This window comes from Oncorhynchus masou, unplaced genomic scaffold (assembly GCF_036934945.1).
Source record: "Oncorhynchus masou masou isolate Uvic2021 unplaced genomic scaffold, UVic_Omas_1.1 unplaced_scaffold_2533, whole genome shotgun sequence".
In the NCBI taxonomy this organism is placed as follows: Eukaryota; Metazoa; Chordata; class Actinopteri; order Salmoniformes; family Salmonidae; genus Oncorhynchus; species Oncorhynchus masou.
Genome location: NW_027008983.1, coordinates 26,647 through 52,095, shown reverse-complemented (window position 1 = coordinate 52,095; position 25,449 = coordinate 26,647). Strand labels below are relative to the sequence as shown.

Genomic DNA, 25,449 nt, shown 5'->3' with positions numbered 1-25,449 from the left:
CATAAACACTATCCTAGCTTCTAAGAATCATAAAGACTATCCTAGCTTATAGGAATCATAAAGACCATCCTAGCTTCTAAGAATCATAAAGACTATCCTAGCTTCTAAGAATCATAAAGACTATCCTCGCTTCTAAGAATCATAAACACTATCCTAGCTTCTAAGAATCATAACGACTATCCTAGTTTAAAGGAATCATGAAGACTATCCTAGCTCATAGGATACATAAACACTATCCTAGCTCATAGGATACATAAAGACTATCCTTGCTTCTAAGAATCATAACGACTATCCTAGTTTAAAGGAATCATAAAGACTTTCCTAGTTTATAGGAATCATGAAGACTATCCTAGCTTCTAAGAATCATAAAGACTGTCCTCGCTTCTAAGAATCATAAAGGCTATCCTAGCTTCTAAGAATCATAAAGACTATCCTTGCTTCTAAGAATCATAAACAGTATCCTTGCTTCTAAGAATCATAAAGACTATCCCAGCTTCTAAGAATCATAAAGACCATCCGAGCATCTAAGAATAATAAAGACTATCCTAGCTTATAGGAATCATAAAGACCATCCTAGCTTCTAAGAATCATAAAGACTATCCTAGCTTCTAAGAATCATAAAGACTATCCTCGCTTCTAAGAATCATAAACACTATCCTAGCTTCTAAGAATCATAACGACTATCCTAGTTTAAAGGAATCATGAAGACTATCCTAGCTCATAGGATACATAAACACTATCCTAGCTCATAGGATACATAAAGACTATCCTTGCTTCTAAGAATCATAACGACTATCCTAGTTTAAAGGAATCATAAAGACTTTCCTAGTTTATAGGAATCATGAAGACTATCCTAGCTTCTAAGAATCATAAAGACTGTCCTCGCTTCTAAGAATCATAAAGGCTATCCTAGCTTCTAAGAATCATAAAGACTATCCTTGCTTCTAAGAATCATAAACAGTATCCTTGCTTCTAAGAATCATAAAGACTATCCCAGCTTCTAAGAATCATAAAGACCATCCGAGCATCTAAGAATAATAAAGACTTTCCTAGCTTCTAAGAATCATAAAGACTATCCCAGCTTCTAAGAATCATAAACACTAACCTAGCTTCTAAGAATCATAAAGACTATCCTAGCTTATAGGAATCATAAAGACCATCCTAGCTTCTAAGAATCATAAAGACTATCCTAGCTTCTAAGAATCATAAAGACTATCCTAGCTTCTTAGAATCATAAAGACTATCCCAGCTTCTAAGAATCATAAAGACTATCCTTGGTTATAGGAATAATAAACACTATCCTAGCTTCTAAGAATCATAAAGGCTATCCTAGCTTCTAAGAATCATAAAGACTATCCTAGCTTCTAAGAATCATAAAGACTATCCTAGCTTCTAAGAATCATAAAGACTGTCCTCGCTTGTAAGAATCATTAAGGCTATCATAGCTTCTAAGAATCATAAAGACTATCCTCGCTTCTAAGAATCATAAACACTATCCTTGCTTCTAAGAATCATAAAGACTATCCCAGCTTCTAAGGATCATAAAGACCATCCGAGCATCTAAGAATCATAAAGACTATCCTAGCTTATAGGAATCATAAAGACCATCCTAGCTTCTAAGAATCATAAAGACTATCCTAGCTTCTAAGAATCATAAAGACTATCCTAGCTTCTAAGAATCATAAAGACTATCCTCGCTTCTAAGAATCATAAAGACTATCCTAGCTTCTTAGAATCATAAAGACTATCCCAGCTTCTAAGAATCATAAAGACTATCCCAGCTTCTAAGAATCATAAAGACTATCCTAGCTTATAGGAATCATAAAGACCATCCTAGCTTCTAAGAATCATAAAGACTATCCTAGCTTCTAAGAATCATAAAGACTATCCTCGCTTCTAAGAATCATAAACACTATCCTAGCTTCTAAGAATCATAAAGACTATCCTAGCTTATAGGAATCATAAAGACCATCCTAGCTTCTAAGAATCATAAAGACTATCCTAGCTTCTAAGAATCATAAAGACTATCCTCGCTTCTAAGAATCATAAACACTATCCTAGCTTCTAAGAATCATAACGACTATCCTAGTTTCAAGGAATCATGAAGACTATCCTAGCTCATAGGATACATAAACACTATCCTAGCTCATAGGATACATAAAGACTATCCTTGCTTCTAAGAATCATAACGACTATCCTAGTTTAAAGGAATCATAAAGACTTTCCTAGTTTATAGGAATCATGAAGACTATCCTAGCTCATAGGATACATAAACACTATCCTGGCTTATAGGAATCATAAAGACTATACTGCCTTTTTTTGCAATACATTGAGTTCTGTAAATTGAAGTACTGTAAGCTTGCTGCAGCTTCCTTCTCTTCTGTTAGTTATCCTACATAACGGTTTATGTTGGCATGTTGCTGTTCGCTTGCTCGTGTTGTCTATGTGTATCTACTATCTACTGACTGTCTGTGCCCTCCTTAAGGACGGCCGTGCTCCGTCGGGTGTGCTGGTCTGTGCCATGTTCTGCTTCTGCCATCTCTTCTCCAACCCAGTGCCTGCCATGCAGCTGCTCAGCGCCAAGAGACCCGGCTCTGGCCTCTGGCCCTCGCACCGGAGGTAGGACAACACAGGGGGCGTGTTTGTGGGGTCTGTCTGTGTGTGTTTATATTGATTGCTGTTCATTGCAGTGGAAAACAGGAGAAAAAGATTAAACACATAAACAGTCTTCACCTCCATGACTTTGACTTTGTTATTTTTAGATGATGGATGAACTTAAAAACCTAGCTCTCTCCTCCTTCCTTCTCCCCCTGCATTACTCTCCTAAATCCTTTATCAACCTATTTATTTTCCGATGGCTGAGTTGCGGTACATGGCGCATTAGCCACGATGCTAACGAGGTGCCAGAAATATACAGCAGCCAATTAATCAACATGCAAGCACGAACACGCACACACACACAAACACACACACGCTAACACAGCCAGCCGCTTGGCCACACAGCTGCTTCTCATAATAACAAAGACTGCTTCATCCTTCAGCCCTGACAGAGAGGCTGATGGATGAAGACAATGGCAATCAAGCCTCATCTTGGTTTTTGTTCTGTTGTGTTTCTCTAAACTGAAAAAGCAAACAATTTTCTGCAAGAATCTGTAGACATAGGAAATATGATTTCAAGTATATACTGTTTTATTTGAGATGGATAGTTTTGTGATATTTTCTAGCACAAAAAAATCCCCTCCTCTGTATTCATGTACAAAGAACAATGTATGTTTATTTTTAGATAGTACTCAGTGCTTATGGTAGTTTAGTGTCTGTAACCTTACATTCTCTGCCTCTCTTCTCCAGGTACATAGGCTATGTGTGCAGTATGGTATCAGAGAAGCCCTCCCTGCCGCACTCCAAGCCCCTGGTGGTCAAGGCAGTCACCATGAGTCCAGTACCTTGCTTCAACAAACAACGCATCGGCTGCAGACCCTTCTCTGAGATCCTCATAGGGGAGACCAAGATCTTCTCTACTGCACAGGACTATGAGAGGATGAGGTACAGTAGGTGCAGACACACACACACACACACACACACACACACACACACACACACACACACACACACACACACACACACACACACACACACACACACACACACACACACACACACACACACAGTAGCAGCTGTTTGTTCACATGCACCCGCCCGCAGTTGCTATATGTGATAAAGTGAACATCTGAGGCCCGCAACCGACCCTAACCTTCTATTATAGAAAATGCGCTGTTGGCTACAGTGAGACAACAGATTATTTTTGACAGGCCGTGCAGAATTTTTTTTGCCTTAGTTAGATATGTTTCTGTTTATAATTTCCAACATTTTGGTAGACTATTTGCTAGTCAACTGGTCTATAATTAGATACATGCAGCTTCTCTTCTGTCATTATATGTTGCCCTAGAAGACTAAATAAACCACTGCTCACCAGAATGTCATAAATCGACAGAATGAATGCTTCAAGTTGACATCGGTAAAGTTTTCTCTGTCATCTCTGCTTCTTTCATGGAGCAAGGACGTTTAGGGACCGGGGAGAAAATGCTCCAGTTGGACCAGTTGTAAGGAAATAGAAAGCTGTGAAAACAACCCATCATGTTTCTGATAAGATGTCAGTTCGGCTTGGATGCATATTTTATGTGTTTGAAATTCTATCAGCTTTTATGATACTGATAAAGATAGCACCTCTACAGACTGTACACTCACATTCTCTCAAGATGTTAAAATAAAGAAATCATCATAGCCTATTTCTCCACTCCTGTTCCTGTGAACACATAATAGTGAAGACATCAAAACTGTGAAATAACACATATGTAATTATGTAGTAACCAAAAAAGTGTTAAACAAATCAAAGTAGCCACTCTTTGCTTTGATGATACATTTGCATACTTGGCATTCTCTCAACCAGCTTCATGAGGTAGTCACCTGGAATGCATTTCAATTAACAGGTGTGCCTTGTTAAAAGTTAATTTGTGGAATTTTTTTCCTTCTTAATGCGTTTGTCAATCAGTTGTGTTGTGACAAGGTAGGGGTGGTATACAGAAAATATGCAGCCCTATTTGGTAAAAGACCAAGTCCATATTATGGAAAGAACAGCTAAAATAAGCAAAGAGAAACGACAGTGCATTATTATTCAGTTTCTTGGCAATTTCTCGCATGGAATAGCCTGCATTTCTCAGAACAAGAATAGACTGACGAGTTTCAGAAGAAAGGTCTTTGTTTCTGGCCATTTTGAGCCTGTAATCAAACCCACAAATGCTGATGCTCTCGATACTCAACTAGTCTAAAGAAGGCCAGTTGTATTGCTTCTTTAATCAGAACAAAAGTTTTCAGCTGTGCGAACATAATTGCAAAATGATTTTCTAATGATCAATTAGCCTTTTAAAATGATAAACTTGGATGAGCTAACACACTGTGCCATTGGAACACAGGAGTGATGGTGGCTAATAATGGGCCTCTGTATGCCTATGTAGATATTCCATAAATAATCTGCCATTTCCATTTTACCTTTATTTAACTAGGCAAGTCAGTTAAGCACAAATTCTCATTTTTAATGACAGCCTTGGAACGGTGCCTGTTCAGGGGCAGAACAATAGATTTGTGCCATGTCAGCTCGGGGGATTGAACATGCAACCTTCCGGTTACTAGTCCAACACTCTAACCACTAGGCTACCCTGCCGCCCCATTAACAGTGTCTGCACTGTATTTCTGATCAATTTGATGTTATTTTCATGGATAAAAAAAATGTGCTTTTCTTTCAAAAACAAAGACATTTCTAAGTGACCCCAAACTTTTGAACAGTAGTGTATATACAGTTGAAGTCAGAAGTTTACATACACTTAGTTTGGAGTCATTAAAACTTGTTTTTCAACCACTCCACAAATTTCTTGTTAACAAACTATAGTTTTGGCAAGTCGGTTAGGACATCTACTTTGTGCATGACACAAATAATTTTTCCAACAATTGTTTACAGACAGATTATTTCACTCATAATTCACTATATCACAATTTCAGCGGGTCAGAAGTTTACATACACTAAGTTAACTGTGCCTTTAAACAGCTTGGGAAAATCCAGAAAATGATGTCATGGCTTTAGAAGCTTCTGATAGGCGAATTGACCTAATTTGAGTCAATTGGAGTTGTACCTGTGGATGTATTTCAAGGCCTACCTTCAAACTCAGTGACTCTTTGCTTGACAAGACCTCAGAAAAAAATTGAAGACCTCCACAAGTCTGGTTCATCCTTGGGAGCAATTTCCAAACGCCTGAAGGTACCACGTTCATCTGTACAAACAGTAGTACGCAAGTATAAACACCATGGCTGTCATACCGCTCAGGAAGGAGACGAGTTCTGTCTCCTAGAGATGAACATACTTTGATGCGAAAAGTGCAAATCAATTCCAGAACAACAGCAAAGGACCTTGTGAAGATGCTGGAGGAAACAGGTACAAAGTAACCTGAAAGGCCGCTCTGCAGGGAAGAAGCCACTACTCCAATACTGCCATAAAAAAGACAGACTACGGTTTGCAACTGCACATGGGGACAAAGATCATACTTTTTGGAGAAATGTCATCTGGTCTGATGAAACAAAAATAGAATTGTTTGGCCATAATAACCATCGTTATGTTTGGAGGAAAAAGGGGAGGCTTGCAAGCCGAAGAACACCATCCCAACCGTGAAGCACGGGGGTGGCAGCATCATGTTGTGGGGGTGCTTTGCTGCAGGAGGGACTGGTGCACTTCACAAAATAGATGGCATCATGAGGTGGGAAAATTATGTGGATATATTGAAGCAACATCTCAAGACATCAGTCAGGAAGTTAAAACTTGGTCGCAAATGGGTCTTCCAAATGGACAATGACCCCAAGCATTCTTCCAAAGTTGTGGCAAAATGGCTTAAGGACAACAAAGTCAAGGTATTGGAGTGGCCATCACAAAGCACTGACCTCTATCCCATTGAAAATGTGTGGGCAGAACTGAAAAAGCATGTGCAAGCAAGGAGGCCTACAAACCTGACTCAGCTACACCAGCTCTGTCAACGAGGAATGGACAAAATTCACCCAACTTATTGTGGGAATCTTGTGGAAGGCTACCCGAAACGTTTGACCCAAGTTAAACAATTGAAAGGCAATGCTACCAAATACTAATTGAGTGTATGTAAACTTCTGACCCGCTGGGAATGTGATGAAAGAATAAAGCTGAAATAAATCATTCTCTCTACTAATATTCTGACATTTCACATTCTTAAAATAAAGTGATGATCCTTACTGACCTAAAACAGGGAATTTGTACTGGGATTAAATGTCAGGAATTGTGAAAAACTGAGTATAAATGTTTTTGGCTAAGGTGTATGTAAACTTCCGACTTCAACTGTATACAGTGGGGAGAACAAGTATTTGATACTCTGCCGATTTTGCAGGTTTTCCTACTTACAAAGCATGTAGAGGTCTGACATTTTTATCATAGGTACACTTCAACTCTGAGAGACGGAATCGAAAACAAAAATCCAGAAAATCACATTGTATGATTTTTAAGTAATTCATTTGCATTTTATTTTATGACATAAGTATTTGATCACCTACCAACCAGCTCTCACAGACCTGTTAGTTTTTCTTTAAGAAGCGCTCCTGTTCTCCACTCATTACCTGTATTAACTGCACCTGTTTGAACTCGTTACTTGTATAGAAGACACCTGTCCACACACTCAATCAAACAGACTCCAACCTCTCCACAATAGCCAAGACCAGAGAGCTGTGTAAGGACATCAGGGATATAATTGTAGACCTGCACAAGGCTGGGATGGGCTACAGGACAATAGGCAAGCAGCTTGGTGAGAAGGCAACAACTGCTGGCACAATTATTTTAAAATGGAAGAAGTTCAAGATGACGGTCAATCACCTTCGGTCTGGGGCTCTATGCAAGATCTCACCTCGTGGGGCATCAATGATCATGAGGAAGGTGAGGGATCAGCCCATAACCACACGGCAGGACCTGGTCAATGACCTGAAAAGAGCTGGGACCACATTCTCAAAGAAAACCATTAGTAACACACTTCGCCGTCATGAATTAAAATCCTGCAGCGCACGCAAGGTCCCCCTGCTCAAGCCAGCGCATGTCCAGGCCCATCTGAAGTTTGCCAATGACCATCTGGATTATCCAGGGGAGGAATGGGAGAAGGTCATGTGGTCTGATGAGACAAAAATAGAGCTTTTTGCTCTAAACTCCACTCGCTGTGTTTGGAGGAAGAAGAAGGATGAGTACAACCCCAAGGACACCATCCCAACTGTGAAGCATGGAGGGGGAAACATCATTCTTTGGGGATGCTTTTCTGCAAAGGGGACAGGACGACTGCACCGTATTGAGGGGAGGATGGATGGGGCCATGTATCGCGGGATCTTGGCCAACAACCTCCTTCCCTCAGTAAGAGCATTGAAGATGGGTCGTGGCTGGTTCTTCCAGCATGACAACGACCCAAAACTCACAGCCAGGGCAAATAAGGAGTGGCTCCGTAAGATGCATCTCAAGGTCCTGGAGTGACCTAGCCAGTCTCCAGACTTGGACCCAATAGAACATCTTTGGAGGGAGCTGAAAGTCCGTATTGCCCAGCGACAGCCCCGAAACCTGAAGGATCTGGAGAAGGTCTGTATGGATGAGTGGGCCAAAATCCCTAATGCAGTGTGTACAAACCTGGTCAAGAACTACAGGAAACGTATGATCTCTTTAATTGCAAACAAAGGTTTCTATACCAAATGTTAAGTTCTGCTTTTCTGATGTATCAAATACTTATGTCATGCAATAAAATGCAAATTAATTACTTAAAAATCATACAATGTGTTTTTCTGGATTTTTGTTTTAGATTCAGTCTCTCACAGTTGAAGTGTACCTATGATAAAAAGTACAGATCTCTACATGCTTTGTAAGTAGGAAATCCTGCATAATCGGCAGTGTATCAAATACTTGTTCTCCCCACTGTACACATACAGTATATTTTTCCTTTCTTATTTACCACTAACCCTACCACCCCTCCACTAATTGGAGTAAACTAATGGACAACAAAAGGGGTCTGAATACTTTCTGAGTGCACTGTATGACACCATCTCTGAATACCTTTCTCTTTTTCTCCTTCTCCTCCTTTCTGCTTGTCTGTCTCTCTCACCCTCCCCCTCTCAGAGAGCACAGGGTCCAGGAGGGGAAGGTTGTCTTCCCTCTAGGTGTGAATGTCCAGGGTGATGTGGTCATTTCTGTCTATCATATGAGGAACACCATCGGAGGACGACTGCAGGCCAAGGTACAACATGGGGCTAGCCTAACATGCAAAGACAACACTGACACACGCAGGCCAAAGTACAGCATATGGCAAGTCTAGCATGCTAACATAACATGACGAAAACACAGATTATGATATGTTATGCTATGCAAGATTCTGTTAGCTCTGATCGTATGGGACCATGTCCTGATACCTTGTTATTTACAGACAGAGTTCGCTCTCTGGGAGATACTGTCACACTAACACATTGATGTACATTGTGTGCCCTGAATGAACATAAACACAGCACAGACTAAATTAAAATCTAGATGGAATCTAGACGGAATCTCCTTCCCTTACGGTCATACATTTCCACAGTGTAATTGTTTGAATCTATGTGCTTCCTGAATCTATGTGCTTCCTGAATCTATGTGCTTCCTGAATCTATGTGATTCCTGAATCTATGTGATTCCTGAATTTATCTATGTGATTACTTGTTGGTGTTTGCAGGTGTCCAACACCCAGATATTCCAGATCCAGTTCCACACAGGCTTCATTGCTCCAGGGACCACTGTGTTAAAGTTTACAAAGTGAGCCCCTCTCTCATATAATATCTGTACAGTACATATGTGAAGTATTAACACGTGAATGTGAAATACTATATCATGTTTACATGTTGGTGTACGTCATGATATAGAACATGGCTCTTTTTTGAAATAGTGATTGGAGAACTAACTAACTATTTGTCTGACACACACACACACACACTCACACCTATGTAGGCCGGAGCTGGATGCGTGTGACTCTCCAGAGAAGTACCCTCAGTTGTTCCATGTGTTGGTGGACATCGAGGTGGAGAGCACTGACAAGCAGAAGGACCTGACCCCTCCCCTGGGAACAGTTCCCTAATAAAGACCTGATCCCCAACGTACTGTTCTCCTGTCACCAGGAACACCAGGATGCACTGGCCATAGCAGGTAGGGCAGAAGGGAGGTCAACATACAAGCACACATGCAGAGGCATACAGGACAGTTGGACACACACACAAACACACACAGACACACACAGGCAAATATGTACACACAGATGAACGCATACGCATACAAACGGACACAGATGGGCACGCACATGTTGGTACACAGGCACAGATACATGCACTGACACAGAGGTCCACACAGAGGTCCACACACTCCAATGCCCAGATGGACCAAGGCACACACACAGAAACTATGCACACAGACAGCTAAACACACAAAGATACTGATATGGTCACCACTAATGAGAGCTGCTGTTGAACAGTCTTTCTTATAACGTTGGTCTCATTCTCTCCACCCAAGATGAGATGGAGGGACTGGACTTGGAGGGTAGGTCTAGAGTAGAGGAGACCACAGACCAGTCAAGATACTAGCTGCTGTAGTTAGAGGAAGTCAGCACATTGTTCGAGGCAGTTTCCCCTGGGTGATGTACAGCATGTATGTGTTAGTTTAGCTTTGTCACGCTGCTGTGGTGGCTAGCAATACTGATACCTATAACTTAGCAAAACATCTCCTGTTCTCCTGTCAAATATTTTGTGGGAAGCAAACCTATTTACTAAATCAAGACCAAGTTTTCCTTATGTGACCTACCCCCTCCCATGTAGAGCCAAGCCGGTCCCAAGGCAGTCTGGACGGTCGTCCTCACAGGGAGGACAGCGAGCCGTCTGATGACGAGATGCTGTCCCTTTCCAGCCAGCAAAGCCACGCTAGCAGAGAGAGACCTGGAGGGGCTCAGACTGGTACCAGGGGCCCCAAGAGACCCGAGCAGCCCCACGCCCCCCCCGCTGCTCCTCCTCCTCCCCCAGAAGAGATGGACCTCCTGGGCCTGGATGGGGTGGCAGTGAACACCCCATGCCCCTCACCCCAGCCCCCGACCACGAACACCACCACGGACCTCCTGGGGGACCTGTTTGGGGCCTCCCCCCAGACAGGGAGTGGGCCCACTTCGGCCCAGTCCACCCCACAGAAAATAGCCCCTCCCTCCACCCTCCCCTGCCCCTATCCAGGTATGTAGTCAATTATTACTATAACACCATATAGCCATAGTTACTGATCAACTAAATTCAGGTTAATTTGTCTGTTTTTTTACAAAGTCATTTTAACACAGACGTGTACATAGTATGTTAATCTATACGTATCCTATGACTGCCAGAATGAATTGCCTGTCGGAGATGAATAAAATGTATTGAATTGAATAGTAAAGTAATGGTTTATGCTTTTCTCTCTGTCCACTCAGCGTTGGACCCGTTTGGGGCGGGTCCGATGCCCAAGGCCCAGGAGCTGATGGGGTCCTTCCTGGGTCCACCAGGTAATCTTGGTAACCTGGGAAGCCTGGTCCCCTCCTGCATGCAGCTCACTCTCTATCCCCCACCATGCAGAACACTGGCATGTGTCAGGCATGACCAGACTGAATCTGTAGAGGCACTGTCTACCAATTAACGTTTCACTCTTTACACTATCCACTATGTGACTGCTGTCTTTACACTGATATCTTTCCATTATCCACTATGTGACTGCTGTCTTTACGCTGATATCTTTCCATTATCCACTATGTGACTGCTGTCTTTACACTGATATCTTTCCACTATCCACTATGTGACTGCTGTCTTTACACTGATATCTTTCCACTATCCACTATGTGACTGCTGTCTTTACGCTGATATCTTTCCACTATCCACTATGTGACTGCTGTCTTTACACTGATATCTTTCCACTATCCACTATGTGACTGCTGTCTTTATGCTGATATCTTTCCACTATCCACTATGTGACTGCTGTCTTTACACTGATATCTTTCCATTATCCACTATGTGACTGCTGTATCCACTATCCACAATATGACTGCTGTCTTTACACTGATACAGTTGAAGTCGGAAGTTTACATACACCTTAGCCAAATACATTTAAACTCAGTTTCTCAATTCCTGACATTTAATCCTTGTAAAAATTCGCTGGTTTAGGTCAGCTAGGAATTTCAATTTATTTTAAGAATGTGAAATGTCAGAATAATAGTAGAGAGAATTATTTATTGCAGCTTTTATTCTTTCATCACATTCCCAGTGGGTTAGAAGTTTACATACACTCAATTAGTATTTGGTAGCATTGCCTTTAAATTGTTTGACTTGGGTCAAATGTTTCAGGTAGCCTTCCACAAGCTTCCCAATATAGGTTGGGTGAATTTTGGCCCATTCCTCCTGATAGAGCTGGTGTATCTGAGTCAGGTTTGTAGGCCTCCTTGCTCGCACACACTTTCTCAGTTCTGTCCACACATTTTCTATAGGATTGAGGTCAGTGCTTTGTGATGGCCACTCCAATGCCTTGACTTTGTTGTCCTTAAGCCATTTTACCACAACTTTGGAAGTATGCTTGGGGTCATTGTCCATTTGAAAGACCCATTTGACTGATGTCTTGAGATGTTGCTTCAATATATCCACATAATTTTACTTTCTCATGATGCCATCTATTTTGTGAAGTGCACCAGTCCCTCCTGCAGCAAAGCACCTCCACAACATGATGCTGCCACCCCTGTGCTTCACGGTTGGGATGGTGTTATTTTGCTTGCAAGCCTCCCCCTTTTTCCTCCAAACATAACAATGGTCATTATGGCCAAACAGTTCTATTTTTGATTCATCAGACCAGAGGACATTTCTCCAAAAAGTACAATCTTTGTCCCCATGTGCAGTTGCAAACCGTAGTCTGGCTTTTTTTATGGCAGTTTTGGAGCAGTGGATTCTTCCCTGCTGAGTTGATATAGTACTTGTTTTACTGTGGATATAGATACTTTTGTACCCGTTTCCTCCAGCATCTTCACAAGGTCTTTTGCTGTTGTTCTGGGATTGATTTGCACTTTTCGCACCAATGTACGTTCATCTCTAGGAGACAAAACGCGTCTTCTTCCTGAGCGGTATGATGGCTGCGTGGTCCCATGAGGTTTATACTTGCGTACTATTGTTTGTACAGATGAACGCGGTGCCTTCGGGCATTTGGAAATTGCTCCCAATGATAAACCAGACTTGTGGAGGTCTACAATTTCTTTTCTGAGGTCATGGTTGATTTCTTTTGATTTTCCCATGATGTCAATCAAAGAGGAACTGAGTTTGAAGGTAGGCCTTGAAATAATTCCACAGGTACACCTCCGATTGACTCAAATGAGGTGTTATAGTGGCCCAGCCTGAGTCTGGATCCTTCGTGCTCCTCCATTTCTTTCACAGGACTTCTCATCAGTCAGGTGTTATAGTGGCCCAGCCTGAGTCTGGAACCTTTGTGCATCTCCATTCCTTTCACAGGACTTCTTATCAGTCAGGTGTTATAGTGGCCCAGCCTGAGTCTGGAACCTTTTTCCTCCATTCCTTTCACAGGACTTCTTATCAGTCAGGTGTTATAGTGGCCCAGCCTGAGTCTGGAACCTTTTTCCTCCATTCCTTTCACAGGACTTCTCATCAGTCAGGTGTTATAGTGGCCCAGCCTGAGTCTGGAACCTTCGTGCTCCTCCATTTCTTTCACAGGACTTCTTATCAGTCAGGCTTTTATAGTGGCCCAGCCTGAGTCTGGAACCTTTTTCCTCCATTCCTTTCACAGGACTTCTTATCAGTCAGGTGTTATAGTGGCCCAGCCTGAGTCTAGAACCTTCGTGCTCCTCCATTCCTTTCACAGGACTTCTTATCAGTCAGGTGTTATAGTGGCCCAGCCTGAGTCTGGAACCTTCGTGCTCCTCCATTCCTTTCACAGGACTTCTTATCAGTCAGGCGTTATAGTGGCCCAGCCTGAGTCTGGAACCTTCGTGCTCCTCCATTCCTTTCACAGGACTTCTTATCAGTCAGGCGTTATAGTGGCCCAGCCTGAGTCTGGAACCTTCGTGCTCCTCCATTCCTTTCACAGGACTTCTTATCAGTCAGGCGTTATAGTGGCCCAGCCTGAGTCTGGAACCTTCGTGCTCCTCCATTCCTTTCACAGGACTTCTTATCAGTCAGGTGTTATAGTGGCCCAGCCTGAGTCTGGAACCTTCGTGCTCCTCCATTCCTTTCACAGGACTTCTTATCAGTCAGGTGTTATAGTGGCCCAGCCTGAGTCTGGAACCTTCGTGCTCCTCCATTCCTTTCACAGGACTTCTTATCAGTCAGGTGTTATAGTGGCCCAGCCTGAGTCTAGAACCTTCGTGCTCCTCCATTCCTTTCACAGGACTTCTTATCAGTCAGGTGTTATAGTGGCCCAGCCTGAGTCTGGAACCTTCGTGCTCCTCCATTCCTTTCACAGGACTTCTTATCAGTCAGACGTTATAGTGGCCCAGCCTGAGTCTGGAACCTTCGTGCTCCTCCATTCCTTTCACAGGACTTCTTATCAGTCAGGTGTTATAGTGGCCCAGCCTGAGTCTAGAACCTTCGTGCTCCTCCATTCCTTTCACAGGACTTCTTATCAGTCAGGTGTTATAGTGGCCCAGCCTGAGTCTGGAACCTTCGTGCTCCTCCATTCCTTTCACAGGACTTCTTATCAGTCAGGTGTTATAGTGGCCCAGCCTGAGTCTGGAACCTTTTTCCTCCATTCCTTTCACAGGACTTCTCATCAGTCAGGTGTTATAGTGGCCCAGCCTGAGTCTGGAACCTTCGTGCTCCTCCATTTCTTTCACAGGACTTCTTATCAGTCAGGCTTTTATAGTGGCCCAGCCTGAGTCTGGAACCTTTTTCCTCCATTCCTTTCACAGGACTTCTTATCAGTCAGGTGTTATAGTGGCCCAGCCTGAGTCTGGAACCTTTTTCCTCCATTTCTTTCACAGGACTTCTTATCAGTCAGGTGTTATAGTGGCCCAGCCTGAGTCTGGAACCTTTTTCCTCCATTCCTTTCACAGGACTTCTCATCAGTCAGGTGTTATAGTGGCCCAGCCTGAGTCTGGAACCTTCGTGCTCCTCCATTTCTTTCACAGGACTTCTTATCAGTCAGGCTTTTATAGTGGCCCAGCCTGAGACTGGAACCTTTTTCCTCCATTCCTTTCACAGGACTTCTTATCAGTCAGGTGTTATAGTGGCCCAGCCTGAGTCTGGAACCTTTTTCCTCCATTCCTTTCACAGGACTTCTTATCAGTCAGGTGTTATAGTGGCCCAGCCTGAGTCTGGAACCTTCGTGCTCCTCCATTCCTTTCACAGGACTTCTTATCAGTCAGGCGTTATAGTGGCCCAGCCTGAGTCTGGAACCTTCGTGCTCCTCCATTCCTTTCACAGGACTTCTTATCAGTCAGGCGTTATAGTGGCCCAGCCTGAGTCTGGAACCTTCGTGCTCCTCCATTCCTTTCACAGGACTTCTTATCAGTCAGGTGTTATAGTGGCCCAGCCTGAGTCTGGAACCTTCGTGCTCCTCCATTCCTTTCACAGGACTTCTTATCAGTCAGGCGTTATAGTGGCCCAGCCTGAGTCTGGAACCTTCGTGCTCCTCCATTCCTTTCACAGGACTTCTTATCAGTCAGGCGTTATAGTGGCCCAGCCTGAGTCTGGAACCTTCGTGCTCCTCCATTCCTTTCACAGGACTTCTTATCAGTCAGGTGTTATAGTGGCCCAGCCTGAGTCTGGAACCTTCGTGCTCCTCCATTCCTTTCACAGGACTTCTTATCAGTCAGGTGTTATAGTGGCCCAGCCTGAGTCTGGAACCTTCGTGCTCCTCCATTCCTTTCACAGGACTTCTTATCAGTCAGGTGTTATAGTGGCCCAGCCTGAGTCTGGAACCTTCGTGCTCCTCCGTTCCTTTCACAGGACTTCTTATCAGTCAGGAGAGGCCTTGAGTTCTTGGGATTACACATTCCTACAGTCCATTGCAGTCGACTAAATACTGTAATTACACTTCTCATACACAAAGAGCTTAAACCTAACATTACATTCAATCTCTAAGAATACATCAAAACTGTATATAAGAGTATATAACTATATAAAACAGTAAATATATTAGACAGCGTTATAGAACAGCGTTATAGAACAGTAATTATGATCTGTCAGCTCTAACCCCAGAAACATGGCTCCTATTCAACCCTTATAGAATCGTTCTTACACTCAGAGACATGCTCCCTTCTACTTTCACTCTGCCTGAATACAATGCACATAGACCAATGTTAATTACTACTGCTAGGCTAATTATACAATTACAAACAGAGGGGCTCAATTCAGGAGCTCAAAGGGAATTCAAGTCAGATAGTATCCAACACTATGGTCATTGGTGATAATGTGGTCATAATTTGCATGACTTCATATCTCCTTCCTCCCATTGTCTGTGAGATCTGTCACTGATGTTTCTGTGTTCTGATAGGCCACAGCTCCCCAGTCCCACCCACCACCCCTGTAGTCACCATTCAGCAGCCTCCCAACGCCATGGGAGGATGGGACTGGAACAAACCTGCAGCTCCAGGTAAGTTCTACTCATGTGTAACAGAGACGGGTCTGAGAACAGAGGAACAACCAGCTGCCAGGAGCAACAGAGAGCTATGGCATGCCATCATCCAGCGTACTGTTCTGCCAGGAGCAACAGAGAGCTATGGCATGCCATCACCCAGCGTACTGTGCTGCCAGGAGCAACAGAGAGCTATGGCATGCCATCACCCAGCGTACTGTGCTGCCAGGAGCAACAGAGAGCTATGGCATGCCATCACCCAGCGTACTGTGCTGCCAGGAGCAACAGAGAGCTATGGCATGCCATCATCCAGCGTACTGTTCTGCCAGGAGCAACAGAGAGCTATGGCATGCCATCACCCAGCGTACTGTGCTGCCAGGAGCAACAGAGAGCTATGGCATGCCATCATCCAGCGTACTGTGCTGCCAGGAGCAACAGAGAGCTATGGCATGCCATCATCCAGCGTACTGTGCTGCCAGGAGCAACAGAGAGCTATGGCATGCCATCACCCAGCGTACTGTGCTGCCAGGAGCAACAGAGAGCTATGGCATGCCATCATCCAGCGTACTGTGCTGCCAGGAGTAACAGAGAGCTATGGCATGCCATCACCCAGCGTACTGTGCTGCCAGGAGCAACAGAGAGCTATGGCATGCCATCACCCAGCGTACTGTGCTGCCAGGAGCAACAGAGAGCTATGGCATGCCATCATCCAGCGTACTGTGCTGCCAGGAGCAACAGAGAGCTATGGCATGCCATCACCCAGCGTACTGTGCTGCCAGGAGCAACAGAGAGCTATGGCATGCCATCATCCAGCGTACTGTGCTGCCAGGAGCAACAGAGAGCTATGGCATGCCATCACCCAGCGTACTGTGCTGCCAGGAGCAACAGAGAGCTATGGCATGCCATCATCCAGCGTACTGTGCTGCCAGGAGCAACAGAGAGCTATGGCATGCCATCATCCAGCGTACTGTGCTGCCAGGAGCAACAGAGAGCTATGGCATGCCATCATCCAGCGTACTGTGCTGCCAGGAGCAACAGAGAGCTATGGCATGACATCACCCAGCGTACTGTGCTGCCAGGAGCAACAGAGAGCTATGGCATGCCATCATCCAGCGTACTGTGCTGCCAGGAGCAAGCAAGCGTGTGTAATATCAGAATGGACTAAATAGGGACCTCTGCTGGTGCTTATGAGAATCATATTTATAGAACTACAGTGCCTACTTTTTGGAAATAAGAATGTGCTCTTAATTGACCTTCCTGGTAATATAAAGGCTAAATAAAAGAAAGTATTGTAAAGTATTTCAACTGTGTTATTGTGTGTTCTGTGTGAGGAGGTGGTTTCAGTATGGGCAGCAAGTCAGCCAGTACCAGTCCTACTGGGTCGGTCAACAACACTCCCACACACCAGGCCAAACCCAACACTCTGGACCCCTTTGCTGACATCGGAAACCTTGGGGGAAGTCTGGGAGGTCAGTGAAGGCTTTAAGTACTGTTCTAACTGATGCTTTAAATATGTTATGTCTAGGGGAGGCTGTTGGGAGGAGCTATAGGAGGACAAGCTCATTGTAATAGCTGGAATGGAATCAATTGAACGGAGTCAAACGTGGTTTCCATGTGTTTGATATAGTTTCATTGATTCCATTCCAGTCATTACAATGAGCCTGTCCTCCTATATGTCCTCCCCCCAGCCTCCTCTGGTTATGTCATGTCATGTTATGTTATGATAGTTGAGTTACAGTTTCTGTAAACACTCCACTTACATCTCTCTCTGTAGGAGGATCTGGGTTCTCCAGTAAGCCCACCACCCCTACAGGCACCACCCCTGCCTTTCCCCCCATGGGCTCCCCCTCACGGCCTCCTCCCTCGCCCCAGCACGGTGGGGGCTGGCAGGCCAACACAGGCCTCCCCTCCTGGAAGCCCGGTGGTGGTGGTGTTGGAGGGCAGTCAGGGTGGCAGCCCCAACCCCAGGGTCCGGGTGGTCCATCCCCCCAGGCCAAGCCCAGCACCAGCCACTCCATGCCCCACACCTCCCCTCCAACAGACCCAACTACAACATCAGCTTCTCTGCCATGGGAGGAGGAGCTGCTCCCAATGCAGCCGGGAAACAACAGCCCAACATGGGTGAGTCAGTGGGAGACTGGTTGTTATCACACTGGGATGTGTTCCCCCCAAAATGACTCCTGTTGCTCTGTATTAATGTACAAATGTGCCACTTGAAACTGACCTGCATGTGTGTGATCTGTGCAGGTAGTCATTCATGATATGACTGCACATATACTGTATTATAAGTGGATGAGAGAAGATGTTACTTTCTCTCTCCCAGGTACCAAGCCCAAAGTTGCAATGGCTAACTTTGATGACCTGCTGTCTGGCCAAAGCTTTGCTGGAGCCAAAAGAAGGAAGGTCCCAGGACAATAGCAGAGATGAGAAAGGAGGAGATGGCTAAAGAGATGGACCCCGAGAAACTCAAGGTAGTCTTACAGTGGTCAATCACTAGCCTTGGACCGAGAGTTGGAGAGGGTAGTGAAGATGTTGGACTGTCTTTTGACAGCCTAAGGAAAACAAGCTAGCTATCTCAAGATGTTGAAGAAGCCCTGTGAGCTCAGTGTTGTATCTGGCCCAGACTCTCCCCCCTCTACCACCAGATTCTGGACTGGATCGAGGGGAAGGAGCGTAACATCCGGGCCCTGCTGTCCACCATGCACACGGTGCTGTGGGAGGGGGAGACCCGCTGGAAGCCTGTAGGCATGGCTGACCTGGTGACCCCAGAGCAGGTCAAGAAGGTCTACCGTAAAGCTGTGCTGGTGGTCCATCCAGACAAGGTGAGAGGGAAGGAAGAGGTTAACTCTACACACAGTGTAACACATGTACACTTACCTCATACACACACACACACATACACACACACACATACTCATACAATCACACACACACACACACACACACACACACACACAGGGGGCATCATGCACCCCAAAAATCTGAGGGTGCGTGAGGATAGCTGGGAGGTGGACTGGAGGCTAGCCCCCCCCCCCATCCTTTAAGTTGAAGAATTTAGCATTTTTTAAACACCTCAAGTTTGCCTGTCCCCATAGGAGAACCCTTTGGTTCCAGGTAAAACCTATTTTGGTTTTAGTTAGAAGCCTTTTGGGTTCTATGTAGAACCCTCTGTGGAAAGGGTTTTTCATGGGACCCAAAAGGGTTCTACCTGGAACTTAAAATGGTACTTGAAAGTGTTCTAAGAGTTTAGAGCCATAATCACTATGCTTAATTCTATTTTGTATTTTTCTGCATATCTCTTGAGCTGTCTGTATCTTCTGTTGTGGAATATTGAGTCAAATATTTACACAGATACCGGAACTCTTGAATTCAATATGCAGAGGCAGTCGGCACCCCAGATGAGTTCCGGTATCTGTGTAATTACAGTGGGGCAAAAAAGTATTTAGTCAGCCACCAATTGTGCAAGTTCTCCCACTTAAAAGATGAGAGGCCTGTAATTTTCACCATAGGTACACTTCAACTATGACAGACAAAATGAGAAAAAATAATCCAGAAAATCACATTATAGGATTTTTTATGAATTTATTTGCAAATTACGTTGTATGTGTCGAAGTGCTTTGCTTTATCTTGGCCAGGTCGCAATTGTAAATGAGAACTTGTTCTCAACTTGCCTACCTGGTTAAACAAAGGTGAAATAAAATGTAAAAAGAAGGCCAGCATCCCCGAGTCGACTCTTCACTGTTGACGTTGAGACTGGTGATATTTTGTTATTTATTTTCTGCAAATAAATGCTCTAAATGACAATATTTTTATATGGAATTTGGGATAAATGTTGTCAGTAGTTTATAGAATAAAACAAAATGGTCAATTTTACCCAAACACACACCTATAATTACTGCAGTGGTCTCTTTTTTCCAGAGCTGCATATATACCGTATATACTGTCTAACTTAATTGATGGCCTGAAGTGTCTTCTTTGTAGCTAGTTATGAGGTTGGGAGATTGAGAACCTATCTGGGCTAGCTAAAGACAATTTCATACAATTACTATATGGCTAGTTGTATTGCAGAGAAAGAAAAAAAGCATTTAGAGGACAAATCTGTGTGGGGAAAGTGCCCCTGTACCCCCTATGGGTATAATTCTTCCACACACACACAAACAAACAAACACCCGATATGATATAGTGAGGTTCTGTACAATAGACACTTTTCACCTCTGCAGTAAATTACAACGTGACTGACTGATGTTTTCGTCCTTGTCCCCTCTCCCAGGCCACTGGACAGCCCTATGAACAATATGCCAAGATGATTTTTATGGAACTGAATGATGCCTGGTCCGAATTTGACAGCCAAGGACAAAAAGCACTCTACTGAGCTGAGCGAGAGAGAGAGAGGGGGAGAGAGAAAGAGTTCCTGCCGACCCCTGTGATCAATAATCAAGCCCCCCCCGGATCTGACTCCCCCCTCCTTCTCTTCTTGTCACTGTCCTGTGGACTCCACTCCATAGAGACTTCAATAGCCAGACTAACAGAAAGATACCTGCCTACCCACCTACCTATGTATCTGGTGGCAGCACTGTCCAACTGTCCAACAAGAACTGTTCAACCCTGTCCTACATGTCCGAGTCCTGAGCCAAGCAAAGAGTCCTGAACCAATGAATGCAGTCATCCAGCTGTCTATGGAGACATCGCCAGAGTGATACTGTCCAGCCAACACCTGACATAGGTGATAATGACATACCTGTGGTCACAGTGTTGTTAGCCAGGTGCTATATAGAGCAAGACGATGCCAATGTTTTACACACAGTAGCATTAACACAGTGTTCCTGTCAGTCACCTGTCAAGACGATGACAATGTTTTACACACAGTAGCATTAACACAGTGTTCCTGTCAGTCACCTGTCAAGACGATGACAATGTTTCACACACATGTTTTACACACAGTAGCATTAACACAGTGTTCCTGTCAGTCACCTGTCAAGACGATGACAATGTTTCACACACATGTTTTACACACAGTAGCATTAACACAGTGTTCCTGTCAGTCACCTGTCAAGACGATGACAATGTTTTACACACAGTAGCATTACCACAGTGTTCCTGTCAGTCACCTGTCAAGACGATGACAATGTTTTACACACAGTAGCATTACCACAGTGTTCCTGTCACAGTGAAGTGAAGATCTAGAGCCAGTGTTGGGAGTGGATGGCCTGTTCAATTAGGCACTGTACCACTGACTGTAAGGTCTATACACCACAGTGATCTCAGAAATACCATGTAAAATAATTGATATAGAGCGATCTCACAGAGTTTCCACCTGAGTTGTCTATCTTCATGGAAAAGCTACTGTTATCTATGTTATTTGAATTACCAATTTAGATCAATGTGCTTCCACAGAACTCCACAGGAGAGTTCTAGGAGACAACAAGACAATTGCAAGCCAAGGGTAACATGTTTACGTTCTGACAACAATCTAGGGACTCAACTTGACATACAGTTAGTAGGTGAAGGTAGGCAGGATATTCGTTGTTGCACCACCACCTTTACTACCTACGGTGGTTGGTTCGTGTGTTTTCTTGCCCTCAGTCTCAGAAAGGTGCAAAATGTCTTTAGCTTTAACACAGAGATTAAATTTAGCTGCAGTCTATTACCAGTCTTAAAGCTGTAATCCACATTAGGTAAAACAGAGCCACCGGTCGCCCCAGGCACATTTGTTATGAAAAGAGGAGAGGAGTTCAGAGAGAGAGAGATATCTAGCATCTTGGTTTAAAAAAACTCTGCTGTTCTATCGAGTGTGCAATCATGTCCGAGTGTGCAATCATGTCCGAGTGTGCAATCATGTCCGAGTGTGCAATCATGTCCGTGTGTGCAATCATGTCCGTGTGTGCAATCATGTCCGAGTGTGCAATCATGTCCGAGTGTGCAATCATGTCCGAGTGTGCAATCATGTCCGAGTGTGCAATCATGTCCGAGTGTGCAATCATGTCCGTGTGTGCAATCGTGTCCGTGTGTGCAATCGTGTCCGAGTGTGCAATCGTGTCCGAGTGTGCAATCGTGTCCGTGTGTGCAATCGTGTCCGAGTGTGCAATCGTGTCCGTGTGTGCAATCGTGTCCGTGTGTGCAATCGTGTCCGTGTGTGCAATCGTGTCCGTGTGTGCAATCGTGTCCGTGTGTGCAATCGTGTCCGTGTGTGCAATCGTGTCCGAGTGTGCAATCGTGTCCGAGTGTGCAATCGTGTCCGAGTGTGCAATCGTGTCCGTGTGTGCAATCGTGTCCGAGTGTGCAATCGTGTCCGTGTGTGCAATCGTGTCCGTGTGTGCAATCGTGTCCGAGTGTGCAATCATGTCCGTGTGTGCAATCATGTCCGTGTGTGCAATCATGTCCGAAGTAACTTCTTTGTAATATCACAAACGGACATGGCAGTATGACCGCTATGGATTCCAGCTTTAAACATACAGTACTCACTCTCATCTTTACAGTCACTCACTAGTGGGCGGCAGGTAGCCTTGCGGCTAAGCATGTTGTGCTAGTAACCAGAAGGTTGCTGGTTCAAATCCCCGAGCTGACTAGGTAAAAAATCTGTTGATGTACCCTTGAGCAAGGCACTTAACCCTATTTTCTCCTGCAAATGTAGTCTGAAAGAACCTGTGTGTAAAGGATATTATCCATATCAGAGAAAGTATCCCCTATCACACTGCTGTACTTATCTAAGAACTAAACTGCTGAAGCTTCATCATTGTTATGTGCAGTTTTACTTTGTATTATGTTCATTTATTGACTCATTTCAGATGACTCAGTCCCTCCCAATGAAGAATCTTTCATTTTATTGCGGGTAATGTTTAGTAACATGCAGGTGGTGTATTGTCGTATCCATCCTTTGCTGTATCCTCTAAAGTGTTTACTTTTAAATCATGTCAAATATTTGAAATGAAATTCTGATTGATCAAAGGCAACCTGTCATTGATGAGGGCTTTATATTTACATAAGTTTGAAGCATATCTTTTTGCGTTCACTGACTGGGAGAACTAGTGGAAGGACGACAGGACTGACTTTATCTTGCTACACATGGAGGCACATCATTCCATAATACATTACTATACTTGAGTGTATTGGACCACTATCATGCTTGTGAGATCCTAATGTAGGCCCCCCTCTAACACTTATCTGTGTAAAACAATACATTTGGTAGACTGGCACATCTATTTCATCTGATACAACCATTTCCCTGTTTTATCCCCTGCATACTGATGTTGTCATCCAGAGGAGGCTGGTGGGAGGAGCTATAGGAGGACCAGCCTACTCTGTTGTCAACCCTTTCCTCTGTGAAAAGGCCACACCTGAGTTGTGGACTAACGTGAGCACTGACTGACCACTGACCAGTATATAACTAAAGAGACTGTCTGTCCACTGTATTCTCTGCTTTCTCTGGTGACTATACCAATGGCAGAAGCTGTGGCTGTGTAGTGTGTGTGTGTGTGTGTGTGTGTGTGTGTGTGTGTGTGTGTGTGTGTGTGTGTGTGTGTGTGTGTGTGTGTGAGAGAGAGAGAACCCCTATAAGCTCCCTAGCTGACTGAAATCTCTTGTCTATCTGCTAACTTAGGGCAATGTTAAAACGCTAACCTCTCTATATAGTGGATGAGTGTTGTTGAAACTGTTGTGCGTGAGGATGTGATGCGATTTGGATACAACTACTGTATGTGTTTGCTTGTCGGCTGTAAAAGTATTACTACTAAAAATGTAAACCGTTTCTGTCAGTGGAGGCTGCTGAGGGGGAGGCTCATGGGAATGGCTGGAACGGAGCGAATGGAATGGGATCAAGCACATGGAAACCACCGTTTGATGTATTTGATACCATTCCACTTATTCCACTCCAACCATTACCATAAGCCTGTCCTCCCCAATTAAGGTGCCACCAACCTCCTGTGGTTTCTGTGTTTCTCTTTGTGGGTTCTGTTTAACCTTGATAAAGTGATAAGTGCAATGCACAAATAAATAGAGAAGATGAAAGTCAGAAACAACAAACAAACGTCATCTGTGTCTGTCTTCGTTCTTAGTGGCACAATCTAGCCAATGGCATCATGGAAGGGTTCTACTGTGTGTTAAAGAGCTGTAGGTGATGAGGACATTACTGTGTGTTAAAGACTAAAGAACTATGATTAGTCTGTGTAAGTCAGAAGGAGCAGAACCCCCCCAACAGTACACATTGTCATTGTAGCCCTGGGCAAGCATACCTGATTCAACTTGTCAACTAATCATCAAGCCTTTGATGAGTTGAATCAAGAGTGTTTGTCTGGGGCTACAACAAAAGTGTGTGTGCAGTTAGAGGTACTGGAGGACTGGAGTTGGGAGCCATTGATGTACAGCTAACTGCCAAAATAATGGAAACACTTTATTAAATGAGGGATACAAAGTGTATTGAAAGCTGGTGCTTCCACACATGGTGTGGTTACTGAGTTAATTAAGCAATTAACATCCTGTCATGAGTAGGGTCATAGGGTATAAAAATGCTGGGCAGGCCATTATTTTGGCTACCATGGTTATGCCCCCATAGGATGATGAAGACCCCATCCACAGGGCATAAATGGTCACTGAATAGTTTGAATAGCAGGAAAAAGATGTAAACCATATGCCGTTGCTGTCTCAGTCACCAGATCTCAACCCAACGGTGAACACGCATAAAGATGGCAGAATTCAGATATGACGTCATTGTTTTAGCACTATCCACAACAAACTTTTTCAGTTTTCCAAATTGCCGGTGTCTTGAAGCAAAAATTGAGACCATGTAAACAATGCTAATAACCATACAAGAAAAGATTAACGGAGACCACTGTACAATATGGAGAACTTAGCAAAATGAGGAATTTGTGGTAAGTACATGGGGGCCGCCAATATTCACCTCCGCTATTGAAAACTTATGTGAGATTCTAGAGTGGCGTCTGAGACAGCGTTTTCCACCAACATCAACAAAACACCAAATGATGTCATTTCTCAGAGAAGAATGGCGTTGCATCCCTCCAATAGAGTTCCAGACACTATGCCAAGGTGCAGTGACTCTCTTCTGGCTGGTGGTGTCGTCCTACTAAGACACTTTATGTTGGCGTTTCCTTTCGTCAGTTTCCTGGAGTAAAAACAGTCAATGGCTCTGGGAAGAAGTAAAGCTATTCATGCTCACCACTAGAGGACAGTGGCAGACCAGTTTAACTTTCTTCCATCCTCTTATCCTGCCTGAGGGTTTTGTGTGGATCAGTTGGTAGAGTGTGGCGCTGGCA

General features: G+C 44.1%; 1 pseudogene; it reads left to right on the top strand.

Moving 5' to 3' along the window:
- Positions 1-2,485: 2,485 nt before the first annotated feature.
- LOC135533629 (auxilin-like) lies at positions 2,486-24,209 on the top strand (annotated as a pseudogene).
- The last annotated feature ends 1,240 nt before the right edge of the window (positions 24,210-25,449 follow it).